A 25540-nucleotide genomic window follows, 5' to 3' on the forward strand; every position below is an offset into this window, starting at 1 on the left:
AATAAAAATACTAACAATATTATATATATACGTAACCCAAAGCATCTTTTTTATCTTTCCTCAAATAGCCAGTGCTCATATCTGCATGATTTCTTTCGCTTTTCCAGGTGGGTGCCACAAAAGTTTCTCTGGAGTAGGAGTGAACCTGCCAAAATCCATCTTCGTTGCACGGGGGCAGAAGTTTTGCTTTTGGCAGTGTGATGTTTGATTCCCAAGAGTCATTTAATACCCAAGAGATCTTATTCAGACTGGCAGTGCATGGCCCAGGGCAGGTAAAGGAGAAAGGTAAGAGCCTGCACATTTGGTTTGAGTGCTGTACATGACCTGGACAGGAGGGGGAGAAGTTTGACAATGCCGAGGGGCCCTCTGCAGAAACCAGCAATGTTTTTAATTTTTATTTAAAGTAATGTTTTAGGGTTTGGCACGTAAGCAGTGGTACCACACATTTAGAACCCATGCCATGCAGTTTGTTGGCTATCACCATTTCTTCTGTTGAACCGCATCCTGCTGATTTTTCACGAGTCAGCAGCTATGTCAGTGCCTGCCACTTTCTATCTTTCTTTGTTGCTCTGCTTGTTTTTTTCCATCTAATGCTGAGTACTGATACTCAAATTGTCTGCAATTAGGTGAAGACCTAATCTGTTTCTTTTTAAAAAATTAAATTAACTGTTTACACAGACATAACTGCAAAAAAAATCATATGATTTAGAAGCAAAATTAACAACTATGTTACTAGACTCAAATCTTACAGTATAAAAACCTTATGAGGGGGTTGCCAGCCCTTTCACACAAAAATACTATTCTTGGGAAAAGAAAACAGACGAAGTGAAAAGAGATCATCTTGGGGCAAAGTTCCCAAACCACAATTCAATGTCATAACCCAAACTTTCTTACTGACTTATTTATCAAAATCTGTAGATGGTGATAGTTCTCACGATAGTGTTTTGCTTACTTTTTTTCATTTATATTTTCATCATTTCCACAGCAACATGACCAGTAGGGTCTTGTTTAGAAGATATTTTATTACAGAATCATTGATGTTCCCAACAACCCACCTCACAAATGTTTTGCAACAATATCCATATGGCCAGCTGTCAAACTGTCCCCATCACCCCATCCAAACACAGTCCCATCTACATACCCCAAACTCCTACTGTTGTGCTACCTAATTAAAAAATAAAAAATTAAAAAAATAACTTATTTTGCATTAGATATGTATGATTGCGCATTTTCTACTCCCACTGTTGTTATGCTAACCAGCAGTGTCCAGTGCAAATCTTTTGGAGCCCAGTTCTTTTCTACTTGCATACCTACAGCTCCTAAAAAGAAAGTAAACAGGGTGATGCCAGCATCTTGTCTCTCCTTCAAACTGCCCCATTCATCCTTCAAGTCTAGGGTGCTTGGACCTCGGCAGATAGCAGGGATCAGCACAAAATGTCCCTTCTCTGCTCCCAGCTCTTACTGTTAATTTATCCATAATCTTATTTACTGCTTGCATCACCAGTCTGATTGAATCCTCATATAACGTAGTCTTTATATATATTCATAGCTTGTTTTCTTGATGTTTCAATTTCTTAAAAAAACCTACTTGAATATTTTTTAAAACTTTAATTTACACAGTTTTTAGATTTCTCCATGGCTTAACTCAGTTCCTTTACTGACCTGGCTTTCCCAGAAGTCTTGACTGGTTTACACTTCTGTTGTAGTGTATTTGTGTCATTGCATCCACCTTCTCTTTGGATGACTGTTTTGCAGTAGCTTTCTCTGCTCCATGCTTTATATTAGCTCATTAAATATTTTCCAGCCAGGTTATACTTTTTTCTGACTGTGATGCACGGATACCTCTGTATTTACTATAAATAGCAAGGTAAATGTTCTGTGCTAGCCTTTAAATTCCTTCAGGCTCCACAGTGAGTAAAGCATGACTCATGCACTGAAGAGAGGTTCAGGGGGCTATTTTGGAATACATTCTCTGTCTCTCGATGTTAATTTATTTAAATAGCGAGGTTACATCCCTTGTGATGTCCTAAGTCACTCTGGCTCCACTTGTGCTTTTGGATACTGGATTTAGTTCTCAACCTCCCTGCACAAATCTCTAGTACACAAGAGATACAACTTCACAGTCATCTTTAATTTATCTCGACAGGTCTGCCTCTCACTGCATGCATCTTCTTCAGTACGTTTAGGATGCCATAATGAACATGCTCACTACTTCCTTTTTCCATTTTATATCTTATTTTCAGTCCCTGAGCATCCATCATTTCTCAGGCTACATATCAAGGAAGGATCTGCTCTGTCCCTGTGCTAGACTTCTCTGAAAGGATGCCACACTTAATACTCTGTTAGAAGATGTTCCAGGTGCTCTAAAAATTTTTGCCTGACATTCTGAGGCTCTGGAGTTTTCTGACCTTTTTTTTTTTTTTTTTGCACTAATAATTTTTGAGTATTTGACCAGTGTTAGACAGAGGAGCCGTGGATGCCCCATCCCTGGAGGTGTTCAAGGCCACGCTGGATGGGGCTTTGAGCAACCTGGTCTGGAGGGAGGTGTCCCTGCCCGTGGCAGAGGGGTGGAACAAGATGGTCTTTAAGGTCCTTTCCAACTCAAACCATTCTGTGAGTCTGTGAGTCTATATTAACAAGTTCTCATAGATTTGAGAAATTAGAGCCTGGAAAAAAAAAGGAGAGACTGGAATTTCTACCATGGGAAAGAAAAGCAGAACTCAGCCAGTTTTGTGTGCAGAGCAGCAGCAACCAAGCAGTTAACACAAACATCCTGGCTGATCAGCATAAACATAGCTTCAGCTCAGCCACTGAATGATTGTTTCTAAACAAAGAGACAGGAAGATTTGAAAAATTGAGCATCAGGGCTTAAAAAGTAGAATCAATCTGTAGGCTGAGTATATTCTGCTGCACAAGGAACCCTTCTTTTGTTTTCCTATTGTAATGTCTATCTTTACCATATTTAAATTGTGAGCTTCTGAAACACCTAAACCAGTTTATCAGTCTGTCTACATGTATAGATACTGATGTTCTCTTTTCTTGGAAATTATTACCACTAAATTAATTTACAAGAAGAAAATTTGTTACATATTTGCTGCATTTCTTATACTCTTTTGAGATTAATCCATTTCGTACCTGCATAGCGGTAAAGAATAGCATCCTTTCTTATCAAGTGATCTGTAGGTAACTGAAAATCTTCATTAACCCCCAAAATATTGCTATGCAAAGTAAAATGAAACTGCATAAAACCTCATCAAATCTATGTATCTAGGATTTTTATCTATTTTTGAACCACATAAAGAATTAATTATCAGATTCAGAGTAATGCAAAGAAGGTTTAAAATATTTTTTATAAGGAGTATCTCTTATTATCAGAAAGTTTAAAAATATGATTCTGTCTGCATTAAAGGAAACCCACCACAGCATGAGGATTTTCTTCAGCCTTTTCAGTGTTTATTTAGGGATACTGAATAATACAGACTTGGCCAGGCAGATTTCCCATGTTTAGCCTATGACTTGATGATGAAAAAATGTCCTATTCAGTACTGACACACACTGAGGTTTCAAATACCCAGCCGTTGTGTAAAACAGTCTGTAAGATTCCAACCTAAAAGTAATTGGCAGCTGTGTTAGGGTTACCCAGAGCACTTCCACTGTTACAAGTGGAAACCCCAAAAACAAGTGCTTGGGATTATCCAGTGTGCCCAATCTAGCCACTAAACCTGCACCTATCTTTTAAGCTCTTCTTTCAAAAGGAATAGTTTCCTATGGGATTATTGGAAAGAGGCAGGTATCCTGCTGGCCTCCAAAAGGACATCCAGTTTGTGTAAATTTAGGTGCCTGCAGAGCTGATTTATTTTCCATTTGTTTACCTCAAGATTGTTTGTTTGTTTTTCTGTTTTGTTTTGTTTTCAAATGCAGATGGTGCATGGAAGTGAAAACTTAAACATCTTTGCAAGTCAGGGGAAAAGAGTGTCCCTTGTATGTAATACCAGGTCCTGTTCCCTGTTATGAATTAACACCAACATAAGGAGTTAGAGGTAAATCCCACATTCCTTATGCAAGCAAAACTCCAAATTAATTGGAAGCTGCTTAAGTAAGACATACAAAATCAAGACTATTAACATACTATCTAATTCTTTAGCCGCCTTCCTACTGGAAACTAAATACTTGGATTACTTTGTCTTATTCCTTAGTATTTTGTCTTTCTATTACTTTCATTTTGTTATAGCATCGCCTTTGACTGAGGGTAGAAGCAGAAACTGTGTTAAAGAGGCCACACGAACTAGTTTATTAAAAAGCAACAGTGAAAAGTTCAAATAAAGACCCCTCTTCCCATTAAGTCTTCTCTAAAACTGCGTTGGTTTCACTGGAAGGAAAGTATAGCCTCAGAACTTAAGCCTCAAAGCCCATCCTCCCGCTGTTGACATCAGTTCCTAGTGTAGCTCTCCTTAAAATTCAGCCTTGCTGATAAAGCTGTTGATTTAGTTTCAGACTGCAGAACTAGAATAACTATTGCCACCAGCATCTTGGTAATCTTTCTTCAGACCACCTACATGAATATGTAGAGATCTTATACACCCATTATTGTTTGGAAAACTACGTGGTACTTTTGCAGAAAAAATAATAATAATAAGCAGCTTTTAAATAACCAGTAAATCTGCCTGCAATATAGACATATGGGGTAGAGGAGATTACTACGTTTGCACTTGGAAGTAAGAAACCAAGTATATTAGTTACACAATTGACTACACAGAACTTTCACAACAACAAAGTTATTAGACGAGGTTGCAGACCTAACATTTTTATAACAAATCCAGTAACACCATAGTGAATCTAAATGGATCCACTTGGTATACCTTACTCTTATATTTTAGGTGGTATTAATGCATTCACCAAAAAAAAAAAAATAGAACACAGTGTCCCAAATACTTTCAAAAGTAAATGTGTTCTTTTTATATATATTTATTATACTTATTTTTTATGAGCCCGCTGCTTACATGGATATCTGAATGGTATCACATGCTTTGGTGCATGTAGTTTTGCCTTTTCAATAAAATAAATGTATACTGTTAAACATGGGCACAAATGATGGCAGATACGTAATTACATATCGAGTGTTGAGTACCTGTGCAGGCATTGAGCACCTCACCAATTTATGATGAATACGATGATCTCCATGATAAACTGACACTCCATGCCAGTGTTCTTCCAAGGTCTTCTAGTCCAAACTTAGGCAAAAGTAGACTTTGAAAGCAGCACAAAGCAAAGCTCCGGCAGGCAGGTACAATGGTTGTAATGACAGTCATCATGGGTAAAATCACTGCTAGTATTTCTCTTTGCTCTTTGTCCTTGCCGTTTGTTCTCTGGCAGCCTGAATATTCTTGTTTCCTTCCTCCCTCAACTGCATAGCACAGGGTGCACACACTGCAGCCTTCACCTTGCAAGGAAAGCTACCAAGCAACAGGCATCTATAGGCAGATTCTAGAGGACAGGGAAATAAAACAAAATTAGCATAGTTTAACTGCAGAAAATTGGTCAGTTGCACAACAAAAATACTGAATTTTCCATTTCAGAGAGCCAGCCAAGTCCTATTTTAGAATAGCAGAAAAATCCCATGTGTTACAGCTGTCGCAGCCTACAATCACCTACCATTTCAAAGATCTTTTTCAACAATCCTAAAGAGTGGAAGTCTCAAAGCAACAGAGGACTTTTTTTCTACAAATTCCACAGCTGAGGGGTCACATCATACAAAGAACTCTCAAAGTGAATTAGTTTGTGTGCCTAGTTTGAAGTGCTTATTATATTCCAACAGATTTATTTGATATTTTATTATTTTTTTAAAGAAAATCTGTCTTTTCTCTGTTCCCTGTGCAAGGTCTCTATTTGAATGCAAAGTCTTTCCCTTACTCTTGAGGACAAACAAACTTCTATGCTCAAAGGATCACTTAAATTCCAAGTTTAAGGTTGATATTTCTGTTCCTCAGGATTAAAGCATCTTTCTAAAAAGGTAGAGGAAGATAGGAGTTTGGGGAGGCTGTTTTCCATACATTCCGTCATGCACAAAATTTCTTTGCCTTCCTGTATTTTAAATATATACATTTTTTAAATAAATAGAAATACTTTTTTAAAAATAAAACAATAGCATGTAGCAACAAAGCTACAACTTCACATACAGTTCTGTCTCTGGTAAGAGTAGGAGAGAAAGAACCAAGCACGTGGAACAAATTCATAATATTGGATGAATCACTTGAAGTTGTTTACACATTAGAGAAGTGAGGCTAGTACAAGAAACTACATAGAACAAAACTATATAGAGTGGCAGTGATAGTAGAACAAAGTAAATACACCAGAAGAGTAATAAATGAAAAAATACATTTGTTGTTGATTAAAATGTCTAGTTGGTTGATGTGATTAGAAAGACAATGGAAAAAATCAAGCAATTTTAAATGTGCTTTTCCGTGACGGTAAATCATGCTTAGGGTTTAAAATTTCACAGTATCATCACTCAAGGACCTCTTGCAGAGAGGTGAACAGAGTATTTTCTGCAAGAAAATACAGTTTCATGGTAGTGGCAGAGCCTCCAGCAGCCCTTTGGTGGCAAGCAGTGAGCAGGCAGCACCCTCTGTGGTACGCCTCCTTATCCAGCTCGGCTGAACCCAACTCACTCCCCTGCAGGAGGGAGCAGGTGATGCTCTCAGGGAACAGAGCCAAGAGCATGAATTTATTTACACGTCTGGGAACTTCTCATTTCTGCTTTGTATGTCTACAACAGCCTGCAAATTGTACACGGGGAGCTGAGAAAGCAGAAGCTGTAGCAGAGCAGTACACAGCAGGTAGTCTGAAAAAGCCCCAGCAGTCCTCAGAAATACGCTGCGTAGGCTGCCATCCCCACCTCCTCAGTCTCCTCGTCTGCTTTCCCAGTTCACCTACGACATTTCTAGTCCACTTGGACAGTTTCTGGGTCCAAGGAACCACTTACTGATGCTCATTTTCCCTTTCCCACTACTATATCCTCCCCCTGTTCTGTCTCCTCCATAGGCATTGATTGCGTTACCACCTGCAGAGATTCCCCAGCTCCAGATATGTGGGCATCCCTCACTTGTAGGTAGCAGTAATTCAATCATAAGAGTAAGAGCAGTAACCCGGGGCTACAGACAGCTAATGTCCTGCTAATGCCACCACAGTTCACTTCTTCCCCTCTCTTGTATCCTACACAGCCAGCCCCATTACTTTCCACACTACTTTTCACCCATGTCATATTTACTGACCTGCTTATTCTGCATCTCTGACATTTTAGATGATTACAAATACATCTGTTCCTACAGATTATTGGCTTCAGAGGGAAAAGACTTGCCCTTTCATTTACCCTTAATGAAATTTACCCCTAAAACCCTTAATTTACCCTTACCATGACTTCCCATTTCATTTACCATTCTTCACAGTGTTTTCCTTCTGTGATTTTTATTGAGCATTTTCCTCCTGGCCAGGTAGAAAAATACCTGCTTTCAGTTATAAGGTTTCTGTCACCCACAATAAGATAAAGTCGGACTCATTCACTTTTTTTTTTAAGGTTGCTATGACAGACTCTTCAAAGTTCAAGTGTAATAGCCTGAATATACATGAGTTTTCGTTAGCAGCCAAAGCAAATGTCAGAAACTCATTCCGTGAGACATTTTTGAACTTCAAAAAAGACCGAAAAACTGCCTGGCAGAGATTCTGCAAAACCAACCAAATTTTAATATCAATTTGGTTTTGCTGTTAGGACTCTGCTAGCCATTTTGCGACCACATTTACTTCAGGATCTTATCTTTCCCATGCTGCATAGGACTAACAAGTCAGTTGGCTAGAATCTCTGGATACCTGTATGAAAACTCCTCAGCAAATGAGATAGCTCTGGAAATTCAACAGCGCAATTTCTGTACTGCTTCTATGACTGGAAATCATTTTTCATCAGTGGCAATTTGCTATTTTTAATTGTGGTCTACCAATCGATAATGGGTTGACTGTAAGAAGCTTACTGGTAGCCTACAAAATAGACTGGTCCCACAATTACAAAAAAATAAAATATGCTCTACGATATACTTTTTCTGCATTGTTTTTCTTTTATTTTACCAGGTTTTAGAGCCAAAAGGAACCTGATTTAAACTGCCTGCGTAAGAGAGGCCACAGAATTTCATCCACTGTATGGATGAAACTAAGCTAAAGTTGGGATAAGATATCTGTTTTAGAAAAAAGTTGATCTTACAATGTTTCAGTTAAACTCAAATTCAAGTTTTCTGGAGTATACTGGAAGTAAAAGAGAGATCTGGTTGTGCTAAAACTTAGTAAAGCCCACACACCGTGGCCACAAGAACATGGAACATATTACCTACCTGAAATTTGCAGCAAGATTTTGCAAACAGTCCTTCAGGTCAATGTTTATTTATTTACATATTACAGTGAAACTGGGGCTGGCAAAGACCACTGTTTACTCTGTTAGATTTACCACACAGCAAAATTTAGTCCTTTTCCCTTATAGTTTGGGTGTAACAACTTACAAAGTCCAATTTTGTTGTCTTTTTGCTTTTAACTAAGAGTATCTTAGCTAAATGCAACAGAAATACAAAAGAGTTGCAGAGGGTGGCCTGCTAAAGAAAGTTGCAGAATATTTCACTGTGGTCTGTACAAAGAAGTTCTAAAATTGTCTGTATGCTTTCCAGTTGTTTTTGTTGGTTTTCTTTTTCTTTTATTAGTGCTAGTTAGTTCCAAGTTTCTTGCCTTGTTTTCCTCTTTACGGGTGTGGACATATATTTAGTTTTTATGTCTACATTGACATGACCTCAGCCTGACAGTACGTTATGGGAAGCTGGAAGATTTATTGGCAGAATAGAGCCTGTTGGAAAAAAAAGCTGGGTAGTGGTAATTGGAGAATGAGTCAGTGTCTGGAGTCCAGCTGTGCTTGCTGCACAAGCCTGACTGGAGCTGTTACTCAGATCTGCTCAACTATCTGAAACTGGCTTTTTGAAAAAAAGGATAGGCTTTATGTATGCTGGCTACATTTTTGGCTAAGAACACTGGTACAAAGGCAGCAAATTGTCTTTCTTCCTTCTCACTGTTATTGATACTGCAGTGGATTGCAGGAGCCATGCTCTCGGAGAAGCAAATCATTCTACACACCAGCACGTCTGAAGGATGCCATGGCATCAACATCTTAAAATGCAGCAATGGTAGTTGGATATGTAATAAGTTCTGTGACTAATAGTATAGAAACACCTACATCCTGACCCTGGGAGGGAAAGTAGTGTTACTTCTTACCGCGCTCGTTTACAGTGGTAGGAGCTTAAGAAGCACAGCATCAGTTCCCAGCTGGCATTATTTTAACTAGCAGGTTGAATTATGAGGCTTGCTGCATCGGCATGCCAACAACTGAAGTTCTAACCTTTGAACGACACAGTATGTTAAGGAAAGAAATCATTTAAATGTCTTTAGAGAATGTTGTCAAATTAAATATTGAATTTGAACCAAATTTTATAAAACTAAGTTCTTACAAATCTTTTAATCTCTTTCACCATACAGATAGAAACAGTTGCTTCTAAAGGAAACATTTCTCACAGATCACAGCAAGAACCTTAGAGTGATACAGTGGATATATTGTACCTGATTTTATCGTCAAGACTGAAAGAAAAAAAAATATTAATTGTGAATCATTTACATCTTTCCATTTCTTTTTAATAATCCGTGAAAGTTTTAAAAACATGGTTAAGGATCCTTCCCTTCCCTTCCCTTCCCTTCCCTTCCCTTCCCTTCCCTTCCCTTCCCTTCCCTTCCCTTCCCTTCCCTTCCCTTCCCTTCCCTTCCCTTCCCTTCCCTTCCCTTCCCTTCCCTTCCCTTCCCTTCCCTTCCCTTCCCTTCCCTTCCCTTCCCTTCCCTTCCCTTCCCTTCCCTTCCCTTCCCTTCCCTTCCCTTCCCTTCCCTTCCCTTCCTCCTTAAAGCATCTAGGACCTGGAGTAATTCCTGAGCTCTGTGTGGCATCAGAAATAAATCACTTAGTCTGTGATAAGAAGGACTCACAACTTGGCTTCATATGGGTCATTGTCTTTTTTGTCCCCAGTGTGCCTACAACCCTCTGCCCAGGGCTCCATTTCACACACAATAACCTCACACTTTCCCCATTCTTTTTTTCCCAGGTCTTTCTTTTCTTCCTTCCAGAAAAAAAAAAAAAAGTAGTACATGTGCTGAGCATCACCTGAAGGCTGATCAGCTGTGCAGTGGTGATCAAATGTGACAGAGCTTTCTGCTGTCTCGCCCCTGGTGAGATCATTATCTAAGTGTTCTTAATGATCTAAGTGTTATTATCTAAGTGTTATTATCTAATTATCTGACTGTTCTTAATATCTAATCATTATCTTTCTTCTACTGTCTTCTACTGTCTTACTTCTACTGAGTTGCCAATTTTCAGACAACATGTTGAATGCTGCCGCCTTTGAGAAGTTTACCCATCTATATTATTTGGTTTAATTAGGCCAGTGGTTTCCAAAGTTACTGGGGAAAAGACATTGGGAAAGGGAAGGGCTAAGTGGTTTAAAGATGCATAGATACCAAACCAACATAGCCACAAAAGTGATGGAAAAAAGAGATCATCAGTTCACATCCACAAAAATCCAGAATCAAGAGTCTTTACCATCCAGAGCCCTTAAGCACAGTAAAGAATTAATAAGAGCAGCACAATGCAACTCTCATGAGAGTCCCTTTATAAATTTCAAGGGGATCAGGCTAGACTTACAGGGCAGTTCTCAGTTAACAGAAGATCATCAGATGATCGCTGTCATGCAGGGTGACCCTGAGCAGTCTTCTCGTGGGCGTAATTTCTGCATCACCGTAATTACTCTACCTTGAAGGTAGCATTAGCTTTAGTTACCACAAATTCGCACATAAAGGGAAACACTTAGTGATTGAACTCTTTTTCTGAGTGACAAATACGTGTCCTCTCGACATGTCTTTCAAAAAAAAAAGTTTGAGCTACATGATGACTTAGGAGAAAAATCATTTACGTCTACTTTTCAAATGCAAGAGACAAGCTCTAAAGGGAAAGTCAACATAAGAAATGGGAAAGATAACAATTAACTGCTACCAATGTCAAGGTGACTAATAACCTAGGCAAAGAGGCTTGGTACTTAAGGACATCTAAAGCTTTCAAAGCAGAAAATCTAAATCTAAAACAAGAGGGCCGCTGTGCGCTAGCCCTGTAAGAGGGACACTGGATTAAAGTGACAATATCCTTTCATAGCAACCATCACCAAGGACATCGGTTATAAAAAACGTGATGTGAAAATGTGAACAGACAGATACACTGCTAAAAATGAAGCAGAACTGGCTTGTTTTCCATCTGTAACGTTGACAAATGAAACGCTGAACTATTTGGTGAAAAAGATCAGTAACAACCGATGTCTCATTTCCAGTCACTTTCTACAACTCTCAGGAATATTCTGCACCAAACTTACCATGCTATATGCTAGCACTGATGCTTTGCCTGATGAATTATCAGTAAGCAAAAGCAATCAACTGATTTTTCTTTCTACTCACTAACATCAGGACAATATGGAAGATAGTATGTTTTGCATGCGTACGTAGTACATCCATAGAAAATGCAGGAGCTGCAAATACAGGAGCAGCCCAAGCATCTATTTACAACAGCGTTTCTGACGGTGATCAGTACCAGATGCTGCAGAGGAAATTTCCACAGAATCCACAAGGTAAGCAGCCATGGACGACCTGACCTATAACAACAGTTTCTTCCTAACTTTGCCATTTAGCTGGCATACGCCCTGAAAGTTGGCATCTCACAGCCTTTCCAAATTCACTCTGCCCTTAATAATATGCATTCTGTTTAGCGGACCCCCTCTTTTTCTTTCTGTAGCCCTTCTGCAAGCTTCCCCCACTAGCAGGGTTTTAGCATTCTGTGTGCCAAGGGGTCAGGGGCCAGCTCAGACACCACGTAACAACCTTTGCTCAGGCTGCTGAAAAAGCAGCTATGAGTCTGTACAGAGGCAAGAAGAATAAAAATTCCAGGCAGAGCTAGAACTGTTGAGACAGGACCGTAAGTAGCTCAAGAGCAAAAACACCGGCATGGAAAGCTGTAAAATCCTTAGTTAATAAAAGAGAAGGAGGCTCATCAGCCCAGTCAGAAATTACAGGGTCAAGTGACCAGTTTTGAGTGTTGGGGCTGGTGGCAGGCTGGTGGCAGCCTGCCCTTCCCCTCGTGACCATTGCCTGGCTGGGGAGCAAAGACACTCAGTGCCGTATGTGGAGCAGTGAGTTTATTAATCCTTAACCAAAGAGGCCATTAAATACAAGCTATTTTTTGTGTGAGTCAATAGGCACTTGCTTGGTACTTGTAAATTGTGCATATCCTGCTTGTAGAATATCAGGCATGGCTATCTATGCCCCACCCCCCCAAAACAAAACAAAACAAAACAAAAAATCAAATTAAGGACCTTAAGAATTGAAGAATTAATGTACACTTGTTCCTGAAATCTAATGGACTCTTAATCTCAATAATTCTTTGAACAATCCAATCCATGGATTACGTGTTGCATAAAACATTGGACGTTGTATAAATTGAGACTGACTGCACATTTCTGAGTCTGTGCTGCAGATTCCACTTTGAAGCAAATCTTTTTCAACATGTTGTTTTTATAATACTATTTTTCAACCTCTGCAAAATCAGCCAATTCCTACCACCAGATGTACTCATACTGCAGTGATTCAACCCTTGGCATTTTTAGCAGATTCACCACAGGTCATTAGCTGCACCATGTATGTGCAGTTTATTGAGCAGATAGCCCACAACTTTGTCTAGGTTGTTTTTACAAGCATTTTTGTTCAGTTACACTGGACAAAGCAGTCAGATGGATAATATTTCATGAGATCATATTTTGCAGTAATAAAAATGAAGATTTCTGAAACATAATACTGTTGTTAACTACTTTCACTCACCTAATTTAGCTATCTAAAGATTGTGTCTAATTTAAGCTATTTGATTGGGCTGCCTCAGTGGTTACTGCAGAGAGAGATCTCAGAGACCCAAAGATCTCCAATGTATTTTTCATACTTACATTATCACGAGATGAATCACATAGTATTTTAGAGATGTAGGACTCGAGCTTAATATTTCTACTCAAAACCAAATAAAAAGAACAGGTGTTTGTCTTTTGCAGTGTTATGATTAAAACTGGATGAAGTTTCACTGAATTTGGTGAATGTGTCTTTTGTGTGACTGCTCAGCTCAACATAGTTCAGATTCTTTTCTGGAGGTGGACAGGGAGCTGAATTTCAGTAGGCAACATCACCAAAAACCCAGAGCACAAGTCCACAGGTGAGGGCGGTCAAATGCTGAACTTTACAGGGGGGGAGATATCACTGGGAGATGATCATATGTATCATCATATCTAAACATTTAAGGTGCCTATGTACAGAGAAGTCACATACCATGAAGACAACGAAAGTCAAGCCGAAAAAAGGAAAAAGAATGAGACCTTGGAGTTGTCAGGATGAGTGCTGGGACTTCAAGAAAACAAGCTGTTTCATGTTGGCTTATTCTGACTGTCTTTAAAATGGGATGTGGTCTTTGTAAATTATCAGGATTTAACTTAACTGCCCCATCAGTTTCCCTCTGAACTAAAGAATTTGCAAGACAACCTGCATAAAATAATACTTTTCTTTTTTTTTTTGACCAGAAGACTGGTCAGGAGAGGGCTGTCTTGGGGAATGATTTTATTAAGATATAAAGAAAGTTGGTGAAAAAATGTGAAGGGCATCCTTTATCTCTTCCTTATTTATCCAGACTAAATAAATGCATCACTTAGCCATAAATCACAACAAAATATAACACATGTCCTTACAGGGAGCTGTTATTGTTTTCTTCCAGTCCCACAGCACCCTCTATTAACTCTTAATTTACCATTCTCCCATTTCCTTTAAACATGCACGTTCCCTGCTCCCTTTCTTTAACAAAGTGAGCATAACTGAAAAACTCCTTCAGCCCTTCCGGATGCTCCAGCACAACTTCGCTAGCTCTGCTTTGTCTCCTTTTCACAACCAACTACAGTGAAACCACAGAAGAGAAGCTGTTCTCCTTTTGCCACCTTTTTTTCTAAATCTTCGGTTAGCAGATGCTGCCAAGGCCAGAAAACTCCTTTGCAGATCCTCTGTCCCCTACATGGGAAGCAGTCAAGTCGATCAGCTGCAAAGAAACCAGACTGCATTTTGTGCACGTCTTCCATTTTACGCAATCCCCTCAAGGAATGGAGGTTTTGTAGTAACAGTCAAGGGGATTTGCTCCAGCCTCTCACATAGGAAGCCCAAAATCACTCCCACAGACATACGATACCTGTATTTGTGCCTCCTTTATTTACTGTGTGTAATGAGTGCTTTCAGCTCCCAAATTTCTGGCTTGTGGCGTTGGTGGAGCTTCCTGAACAGATTCCTTTAGCCATCTTTTAGCCCTGCTGCAGTTTAGCACTAATGAAGGCTGTGCCCAGTACCAGTCCTTTCTGATGTGTAGTACTCAGTGTTGTCAAAACTTCTTTTACACAAGTATCTGTGCTATCATTTTTTTCACATATGAACACAATTACTCAAATTCAAAGTGAAAATAACAGATGGAATGGAAAAAAAAAGTTAAAAATCAAAATCTTGACAGATTGATATATGATCGCAGTGTTTGAAGTGATCCAAGACTTCTAATATCTAAAGAAAAAAGGAAAGGACCAGTCCACAAAGCAAGGATGTCCACATAAATGACAGTATTAAATATTTTAAAGGCAAGATCACACAGTGTGGCTGGCTGGATCAGACTGTTATCTCCACACAGAAAGAAGAACAAGATAATCATGATAAGCAATATATATGAGTTCCCTCTGTTCACTTTCCCATTTGAAAACTGGCCATATGAGTGCTTACTCTTTGCAAAAGGCAGATCAGATTATCTCAACCCAGAAATTCCAGTGATTTAACATCAAATGAGAACCATTACAAGCCATTTTAAGGAATGAACCATTTCAATAAATTGTTATTGCATCAAACTGGTAGTTTAAAATGCTCTTTGCTACTTTTCAGCTCTTAATACTTTTCAGCAATTTATAAGTTTTTCATAATACACTTCCTGCATCATAAGTAATCAAAACCAGTTTAAGAATAACTTAATCAAATTGGTAAGTTTGTTGAAATTGGGATTTTATTGCCAGAAGCAAGAGTCAATGTAAAATATATATATATATTATTATTATTATTATTATTTTAACATTCCATATTTTCCTTCTGTCTTTTGACACTGAAAACAAACTTTCCCAGTTGACTTGAACCTTTCCATCCAAATTAAGCTTACTGACACTGTCTTCCTAATCCTACTTCTTGCAGAATAACACCATTTTAATCTATCATATAAAAGCAACTTATTGATTTATTTCTTTACAGACATGCCACAACCTACCCTAACTTCTTTAAACTATTTCTAGTGTACTGTTACTGATTGTGTTTAGTGGGTAGTGTCCAAATGATGAGCAAAAATACAGCCCCATTGTGGCTGGCACTCTGCAAACACAAGAACGCTACCAAGGAGGTTTGATGTTTACCTGAAGTTGTCAAGTATCAGTAACCTAGGAATGAAAACAAGCAGCACAAAATTAGTGTGATTGCAGGATAAAACAACAAAGTTCTAAGTCTAAAGTAGCCAGCAAAAATAATCTTTTCAGTTTTCTGCACCTGAAATTCCAGTATTATCAATCCTCTTTATGCCACAGCCTCTCCCCACAGAACACAGAGGTGCAGTATTTCCTTTATTCTCTTTTTAAAAGACTTACTATTGCCATTGGCTGTAAAAGCCAGACAGATGAAATGCTTCGTCATACCTCTCTTAATTAAGCTAGTGAGAACATTGAATAGAGCCATTTTTTCATTTTCTGCTGCCACTCTACCATAAAAATGCACTCCCTACTCTCCCAGTCACCTTTTAAAAAATCATATAATGAGATATATTGGGCTCTTTGTCATTGCCATTTGGCTAGTACATTCTGCTTTTATTCTTCTTTCAGGGGGGCAGAGATATTCAGTATAACATTGTTAAGGTTGTCTATTTAAGTCTTTTCCTCAAGAACATTTTACTGATTTTTAAAAAGATTTTGTTTAAGGAGTTTAATATATCTTTCCTTTTATTACTGAAATGTACTGCAGCAAATTTATAAAAGACAAACCTGTAAGTAAATTAGTTGTCCCAACTGTTCAGTCTAGCCAGACCCATACTGGCACTTACTGAGCTTCATCAGCCTTTCGAGGGGGAGGGCAGCCTAAAAATAAGTCAGTAATAAAAACAAAACTTCAGTACACTCCAGGAGCATCTGGGTGTGGAACAGAGATGGAAAAAAATACAAAACCCTTATTTTATCGCTGGACCCACATGGGACAGACACCTCATGTAATGGATGCCATGTCAGAAGGAAGGTGGTTAGTATAGTGCTGAGGCCTCAAAAATACAACTGGGGCTCCAAGAACAGGTTCTTGCAATTTTCTAAGAATTTATTTTTCAAGGTGAATTTCTCAGTAGTGCACAATATGATCTGGGTGCTCTGTTCCTGTGCTCATATGAAAAGTTAAGAAGTGCAATGTGTCCCCAAGATAAGAAGTGCAACGTAGTGCTAAGAGGTATGTTTGGAATTTGAATCTGGTGGTACCCTAGCGTACAAAACTTCACACTTCCAAGACAAAGAAATTTCATCTATAGACTAACAAAGATTAGTCTAATAAGACCTGGGTCTGTTCAGCCTTGAGAAGAAGAGACTGAGAGGGGATCTTATTAATGTTTACAAACACCTGAAGTGTGGGGACACAGAGGGATTTGGCCAACCTCTTTTCAATGGTTTGTGGGGACAGGACAAGGTGGTAATGGCCACAAAATGGAGCACAGAAATTTCCGCACCAACATGCAAAAGAACTTCTTCACAGTAAGGGTGACGGAGCGCTGGAACAGGCTGCTCAGGGAGGTTGTGGAGTCTCCTTCCATGGAGATATTCAAGGCCCATCTGGACGCCCACCTGAGGAGCCTGCCCTAGGCAACCTGCTTTGGCAGGGGGGTTGGACCCGATGATCTCTTGAGGTCCCTTCCAACCCCTACAGTTCTGTGATTCTTTAAAAAAAAAAATAACCACGTAGTTATGCCTGGCTAAACACAATATTTTTCTAACCCAACTGGTATCAGAGGAGGGATAGTTTTATCAGCCGGAATTATTTTGACATGTCAGCCAGTGGTGGATTTTCACACATTCGTTCCTTACAGCTCCCACTGAGGGTACGGTCTATTCATTTAGCAGAAGTTCAGAGGCTCATTGTGTCTCTAGGAAGTTAAGCGTGAGCAGTATTCATTTCCACAAAGCCAGCTGCAAAGAAAGTCAATCCCTTTGTTGACAGGTGCCACAGAAACCCTACTCCTGTAAGACAACCCGCAGCACTGTACCAGGTTACCGCATCTCTCAGTAAAAAGCCAGGCAGTAATTTTCTTCCATTTTCAGTGACATTTTAGTTGACATAAATTTTATCAATGTATATTTTGCATTGAAATGTAAGTTATAAAACTGACTCCCACAAGCATTTGGTGAAAATACTTGCGAGTTTTCCTGAAATTTGTAGTAAACTGGCAATGCGCATGAACATCTGAAACGAACACCGAGGTAAGACCTCTCACCCAGTCTTAGCTGTAACCAGCCACACCGTATAAATAATCAATGCATGAATGTGAAAGAGAACACAGGAGAAGTCAGTCCTCAATCTGATGCTCAGGAGTGACTTACGGTGTCATGCGTTTCAGGCTGTTTTTAACTCCACTGTGATTTATTGCACAGATATTTCCAAAAGCACTAAAATCTGCTTACAGACCACAAACTTTCTTCATCATTCTACTTTATGAATTACTGTGATTATTTTCCTGAAACCAGACTTACCACAAAACTGACTTCAGTATCTGCCTAATCTTACATACGAAATGGTTGAGCGTTAGACAGAAAGTAACCCTCCCAGGTCAGGATTTACAGCAACCAGCACAGTGAGATGACCGACCCAGGTAATAACAGACGTCCAAGAAGTGTGCCTAAACATTTTCTCCTCTGTGGTCCTATTTTGGTGGTTTCAGACACCTAAACTAATTGCCATTTCAAAGTGTCTTCTTTTATTCGGGCTTCAAAAAAGCTTTCTTTGGAAGATGGTCTTCCACATAAAGGTTTAATTTTTGAGCACTCGCCCAGGCCCTGGGAATCCCTGGGCCATATTGCAACTGCACCTAAATCTCATAACTACATCCGCATGAGTTCTTAATATCCCCTTTTGAATATCCACGACCAAGAATGGGCTGGGAAAGGAGCAGACAAAAAAGCCTGCGTCCAAGGTCAGCGAAACAAGAACAGTATGCACCATTTGCCCTAGGAGTCATCATCTGGTGAGCTTCCAACCTCACAAAAAGCATGAGGCAGCATTCTGGCAGTTCTTTACACTTCCTCGCCTGGTGCTAAGTGTTATAATTTGGAAAACTGAAATCTAGTTCACATTCCTCTTCTGCTTGATTGAACTCAAATCTTTTATGCCTACAGCATGCCCCTCCAGCACGCATCGTTAAGTTACTTGGTCAGAGAGGGAAGGTTTGACCGAATGACATTTTTTTCTCAGTTAATACATTCCCACACAAATTATTCATTTATGAAAATTCATTTTTAATGAAACACATACACCAACTTTAACATGCATAAATTTCCCTCCAAACTCAACATGTTGTGTAATCACAAAGGTTGCCCAAGAACAGCCAGTTCCACCTAAACACAAAAAATCCTCGGAAATCTACAGTTACTTGATGGCAAATGTACAAGAAAAAAAAAAACACGTTACGTAAAGGGCACAAAAGAGAGGTCAGCTGGGATCCAGGATGTAGTAATCAACTTTTTCACCAAGTAAAATATTTGTTGCTCTTTTCAGCAGTTCTTTGAAACAAGCCTATAGCATTTTAAGGTTTCAGATACAGTATGTTGAAAACAATTGAAATAACTATGTAGGCATAGAAAGAATCGTAACTACTCTCAAGACTGTATATTTATATTTCATGCCATTTCTATTATAATATATTTGAACATAATTTTGTTTTAATATCTCACTCCTGCCCAGAGAATAGGCAAATCTTAGCCATTCTTGGTTAAAATACTAAATAAAATCTCAGAAAACAAGTTGTTATGCTATGTTATTTTTATAGTACAATTAATGACTTTAAACATTTTTGTATTTTTCAGTTCTTATAATTTGTAGTTCTAGTCCCAAACAATTTAGTTTAATAAAAATACATATATATAAAAATCCTAAACTTGGAGCACATGGGTAATAATTCTGATGAAATTAACATTTGCATTTTTCAGACATGCTTTCTAATATAATTGCAATATTATTCAAAAAACAAAGTTTAGATTAATATGGAATTTTCTATTTACTCGCCTTTATTTCATTTGAACTTAATTAGGTATTCACAACAAATTTTGGTTGAGATGAGAAAAAAAGATTCACCTGATAGTCAATGTCTCAAGAAATGTGTAGAAATAAAGAGGTTCAAAGGACCTACTAAGATAACACTTGTTCTATTCATATATTTTCTTCTAACATGTCATTGATGAAAAACATATTATTTCTATTGCTGATAAACACAAATTGTTTGGCTGTGTGAGTCTGAAAAAAAAATCTGACTTTTTTGCATGGATCCACAGAAAAAACAAGGACTACATTATGCTGTGATTCCATTGGTGGCTATTTCAGTAGTGGATAGATCCAGTCTGCAGCAGAATCACAGACTCACAGGATGGTTTGGGCTGGAAGGGACCTTTAAAGATCACCTAGCCCAACACCCCCAACATAAGTGGGGACATATTTTACTAGATTAGGTTGCTCAAAGCCTCTTCCAACACGACTTCTAAATACTTCCAGTGATGAAGCATCTAAACCTTCTTCAGGCAACCCGTTCCGGTTTCTCACCACATTTATCATAAAAAAAATCTTCCTTATCTCCAGTCTAAATCTATTCTCCTTCAACTCAAAGCCCTAACCCCCTGTCTTGTCACTACAGGCTCTGCCAAAAAGTATTTCTCCATCTTTCTTCTGAGCCCCCTTGAGGTATATTGAAAAGATGCAAGGAGGTCTCAAGTAAAAACACTTGACACTCATTTGTATGTACACTTAATCAAATGCAAGGTTTCATTTCATTTGCAGCAGACATATTCAGTTTAGGCCAGTAAATATGAATTAAAGTAAAATTATATAAATTTCATATCAAGTTGGCCTATAATCCTTGCACCAGTTGTCCCAGAAATTCTGCCTGAGAGTTTTCTGAGTGCTCTAATGGAAAATATCCCATTTCACTCTGTAGAGTGTCCTTTTTAGCATCTTCATTTTTATTTAACAGTCTCCTTTGTGTTTATGAAAAGAAAAGGGCTCTAAGTGGAATTCAGTATTTTTAAACATATTTTTTAAATTTTTGTAAATATACATACAAAAGTATCTAAAAAACAATCTAAACTCAGTCCTGAAAGACTTCAGCAAACAACTTCCTGGAGTTCCCATTACCAAAACCGTTACACAACTGCAATTTCTTTGGCTTAGCCATGGGAAAAAGTAAATCCACGTTTCTGTAAGATTGTAAATAGAGTATTTTTGTCTCTGCCGAAAGTGTCCTATTGGAAAACATTCCCATCTATAAAACTGGATGATAGGACACCTTTATCTCAAAACATTATGAAGTTTAATTCATAACTACAGATGGAATACCTGATTAGATACCAGCCGCCCACAAACCTACCCGTAGCTGGTCACAGCATCAGAAGTATCTCACAGGTCTCCTTTAACTGTAAATATTAGAAGGGTAATTAATAATTAAGGGTAATTAATAATTTTTACTTCCATTTTGTTCTGCTAAAAGAACTGTACGTCTATACAACTAAATAAAGCTAATAATATAAAATACCTTCAGATCTGCACTAATCTCAAAAAATATATATCCATAATCTCATAGTTACAGAGTTCAGCAGTCACTCTTCCATAGAACTTGAGTACAAAACAGATGGCATTTCACAGTAGAAACAAGATGAGATATCATGTCGCCAAATTTGTAACATATGGTAAATATATACACTCTTCCTGACTGTGGTAGATCATAGCAACTTTTTCCCCAAATACTTGGTTGTTTTGGATAGCAGTAGTGAAATATTTCAAAGGTTTATTCAGATGGTGATTATCTTCACGTTGATTTCAATAAAGTTTGCATACATATGACTTGTAGACAAAGCTGAATTTTTCTGCTTGTGCTAATGTGACAACTGTGAATTACTCCAGTCCTTGAAAATTTTCTCATGTAATAAAACTCTGGCAACCAGGCAAGAGCATTACAAGCCTAGCTACAGGGATCTGCATGTGTAATTTCTTTTTTCTAACCTTCTCCATGCAAGTTTCAAATGCTATTGCACTGGTAAGTACATCTTCCTGACTGCCAAGATCAGGCCATAAAAGAGGGAAAAGGTCACACAAGCCATTTCTCAAATCCAGGATTTCTTACGGAGCCTTCAGGGACTCAAAGGAGAACTCAGAAAAAAAAAAAAAAGAAATTGGAAGCAACTAAATGTTGACAAATGACAAAGTTTCTACGAAGAAAAGCATCCTACCACCTCTGTAAAACCCTTAATTACCTGTGAGTTTGCCTCACCTACCCGCACGTTGCTACGTTCCAGTGACTGCAGCCCTTGGTGTTGGTCTGTCGCTAGGAAGGTCTCACACTTCACAGGAACATTTTCCTATAAATTCAGGAGGATTAAAATACAGCACTACAGAAAGTCTGAATAACACAAGTGAACTGACAAATGACAGTGACTAACAAGAAAAAATCTTTACAGCTCAGGACTCTGGGTAGGTTTCTCTTAATTAACTGTACTTATTTTCATAACAAGCTCTCAGGACTAGAGCAATGGAAGTGTCTGCTTTCCCCTGACCTTCTTAGCCCTCTGACTTTATCTTGTTGAATAGCAAGCTAATTTCCCCACAGAAATGATTGCTGCCAATATTTCAAATGACTTCTATTAGACATTTCACAGAGTTAAAAGACTAGTTAATCGGACTCTATTTTTAATTTCCCAGGATCATTATCACCTTCCTCTCATTTTTGTTCTACTTGCTTAATTCACCCCAGAAATGCTGTCAAAATGTTTCTTCACAAAATACACAAAAGCTAAAAAATGCATTTTCACAAGATATTTCAGTCAACATTTGCATACGTGCTGTAAGGTACCTATATTGTCTATGTATGGATGTATACAGACAGCAGTTTTCTAGGTTACTTGGAACCCAGCTCCACTGATTTCCTGTGAGTCTTCAGTATATCTCAGCAGTAAATACTAATTAGAAGGATGTTTAGTTTGTTTTTTTATTCCCATATGATTTCTACCTCTAGTGCTCCTCCTTTTGCTACCTGGACATTGAATTTTTTAGTTGGAGATCTGTCATTTATGAAAGATTGATAGCAGTATTCAGAGCCCGCTTTTCCATGGGAATATGGTTAATGCCATAACAAATATTTAATTTCAAGCTCTTTATTGCTAATTCTGACTCAGCCTCTTCCTCCTTTGCTATCTATGCCTTCATATCTCTGTTTGTCAACTGTTTAGTAAACATTTTCCATGCTACTGGGAAATATTTTCGAATTATTACCCTATTAAGGAATGTCTTAATTTCCTTCTTGTTTAGTGGCAAATCCTTCTTCCTCAGACAGCCATTACATTTCATTCCCTGAATACATGCTTACAGGAACAAGAGCTGAAAAGAGAAGCAAGTCCATTAGCGCAAACTGCTAATAGTGATCTATCAGAAACTCTGGATATACGCAGCTCTAACCACTTCCAGCATTTTCTTCAGGCAAATCAACTTCCAGATTAAGTAAGCTAGAGAAAATATTCAAACTACACGACTGTTCAATGCAAATAACTGAATTAACTAACATTTAATTTTTCGATCCTGATGTTGTCCCCATTTATTTCCACTTTTTCTCTTCTTCACATACAGCACACAGATCAAGCATTTTTATTTTTATCAGGCTTTGATGTTAACAGAAATTAGAAATAGACATAGAAAATAGAAATAGAAATAGAAATAGACAATGTATTTATAAATTTTGCCTTCTCATCATATGACACGCTGCCTGCAGCTGATAATTCAGCTGCACATCTGATTGTACTGCCTTCAGCAACTTGTTTTATTTAACCTATTTACAGCCCAGTAACTAAGCATAGAAACGATTGCCTTTAGCATGAAAAATGTTTTCAGCACTGTGGACATCTCAACACTCATTAACTTCCACTCATATATCATGTTTGGTTTTGATGGGCATATTTAATATTTACATAACAATGCATTAATACCTGCAGTTTTTAAAAAAGGATGTTTAGAATTACAAAAAATGCCATAAAAAATGATGAAACACATCTAAATTGATCTGATCTTGTTGATTAGTGGAAATATACTCATCACATTAACAAAAATATAATGCTTAAAGTACAGCTTGCGTTACATTTTCACAGAAAACAAGTTATATCAAGTTGCTGTCTGTTGTTTTTTCAGGAGTGCATTGGCTGGAATGCATACATTCTGTTGGAAAAACAGCACACAGCAGATGCATTGAACTGGCTCACTAAGAGATTTCAAAACATAGTTGTAATGACAGAGATATAAGCAACTAAAGACCCTCATGGGACTCCCAAGGATTCTTAGTGAAAGATTATTTAACATTTTTATTGTGAATCCAGGCAGTGACAGTCATGTAAACCTTGCTATTAACAAACAGATGACTTTATTAACGGATGCCATTATTTTTCTGTTATAGATTGATCTGATGTGCCTTGCAAACAAAATAATTTCATTGTAGCTAAGTACAAATTAATACATCTGGAAAAAATGTTTATGGGTTATATGCTCATGTAAAAACTGCCTTGGAAAGCAGTAATCACAGGAGGACGTGGAGAAAACTGTCTGAAGAGGTGACCTTGGTGAAAGGGTATGGCAACATGACCTTTCGGAGGTCTGTAAAGGGGAATACAAGGTAGAAGGTAGGAAGCTGTCTTAACCTAATGTGGCATAGCTGTGTACCACATATTACTTTAGTATTAGGCATGCAACAGATTTCTCGAAGACTTAACAGGAGGGTTCTCTGATTCAAGGCCTTTTGGCACACAAAAGCTCTGGCATCAGACAAGACTCTGAGACTAGCAGCCTGGACCCGCATGAACAAAACAAAAGCATAAATTTCACAAAAAAGTACAAGGCATACAACTTAGCTGTTCTGAAGTGCAGCTGCAAAATGTGCTAACCCAAAAGGTATGTACTCAAGCATACACAACATCAGCTCACTAGAACGAAGATGTAGCCTCGGGAAGGGATAAAGAGACCTCAGCTGTGCAAGGAGCTTTTAAACTGGTAATACCTGAGTGTTATTTGGAAATACTTGAAAAGTGGAGGTGCTGACTGGGCATTGGGAGTAGCCTCTGCAGTCAACACGATGGGCTTTGCAGTACAAAAAAAAGGATTTTAGGTCAGGGAACTTCAGCAATCTAGCTGAAACAATGGAACATTTTCAGATCTTAAGACTATCAGGTAAATAATTCTGCTAAAGCATACTGTATTTATTTATATAATGTTTTGAAAACAAGAATTCAACATACAGTCAGTTACAAAATGAGTTTATCTTATGCTTACTAGCACGTTTCCCCACTTTATTTCCAACTAAGCTCAATTCATGTCTGAATTACAGGCACTGGGCTTGGTGAATATACCAAATATTAAAGAAACGGCCACTACCAAAACAAACAAGGTGTTAGGCAGAAATTCTTCCCTCAGAGGGTGGTGAGGCACTGGCACAGGTTGCCCAGAGAAGCTGTGGATGCCCCATCCCTGGAAGTGTTCAAGGCCAGGCTGGATGGTCCTTTGAGCAACTTGGTCTGGTGGGAGGTGTCCCTGCCCATGGCAGCGAGGTGGAATTAGGTGGTCTTTAAGGTCCCCTCCAACCCAAGCCATTCCCCAGTCCCCAGGTCTCACACATTTGGCCAAAATTCTGGGTGATACCCAGCGCACCACTCACAGGAGCGCCAGCTGCCTCCCATGAGGACTACCCAAAACTCTGAAAGCCTGAGGGAGGCCGGTGATGTCCAAGGACATCTTATGCACAGAGGCGAAGCAGAGAGGGAACGGAAACTGGGGAGCCCCGCGGGTCCCCCTCAGCCTTCTCCTCAGGGCCCCCCTGGCTCCCCACTCTGCCGGTCGCGCCCCAGCCTCGGCGGCGGGCGGCCAGCGGGGCCGTGCCCCGACCCCAAACCCCAGCGAGGGGGCTGCAGCCCCGACCCCAAAGCCGGGTGAAGGACCTCCAGCCCCGACCCCACACCCCGGCGAAGGGTCTCCAGCCCCTGCCGGGCGCCGGGGGGGCGGAGGAGGCGGCAGCAGCGGGCGGGCACCT

At 38.9% G+C, this 25540-nt stretch overlaps 1 long non-coding RNA gene across 5 annotated transcripts; it reads right to left on the minus strand.

Annotated features, from left to right (window-relative positions):
* Nucleotides 1–348: 348 nt before the first annotated feature.
* LOC308191926 lies at nucleotides 349–25402 on the minus strand. Of its 5 annotated transcripts, XR_013948391.1 has the most exons (9): nucleotides 22750–25402; nucleotides 21756–21839; nucleotides 20852–20897; nucleotides 17070–17161; nucleotides 16233–16325; nucleotides 15615–15638; nucleotides 14372–14730; nucleotides 5153–5484; nucleotides 349–1319 (listed from the first exon to the last, which is right to left on the minus strand). It is a non-coding gene; the product is annotated as an uncharacterized lncRNA (long non-coding RNA). The 5 variants fall into 5 exon arrangements; XR_013948393.1 differs by lacking the exon at nucleotides 349–1319 and having other exon boundaries at nucleotides 3579–5484; XR_013948394.1 differs by lacking the exon at nucleotides 349–1319 and having other exon boundaries at nucleotides 3579–5484; nucleotides 16955–17161.
* Between the last annotated feature and the right edge of the window lie 138 nt (nucleotides 25403–25540).

The sequence above is a fragment of the Anser brachyrhynchus genome (assembly GCF_964034855.1).
Source record: "Anser brachyrhynchus genome assembly, chromosome: 3".
NCBI classification, from domain to species: domain Eukaryota; kingdom Metazoa; phylum Chordata; class Aves; order Anseriformes; family Anatidae; genus Anser; species Anser brachyrhynchus.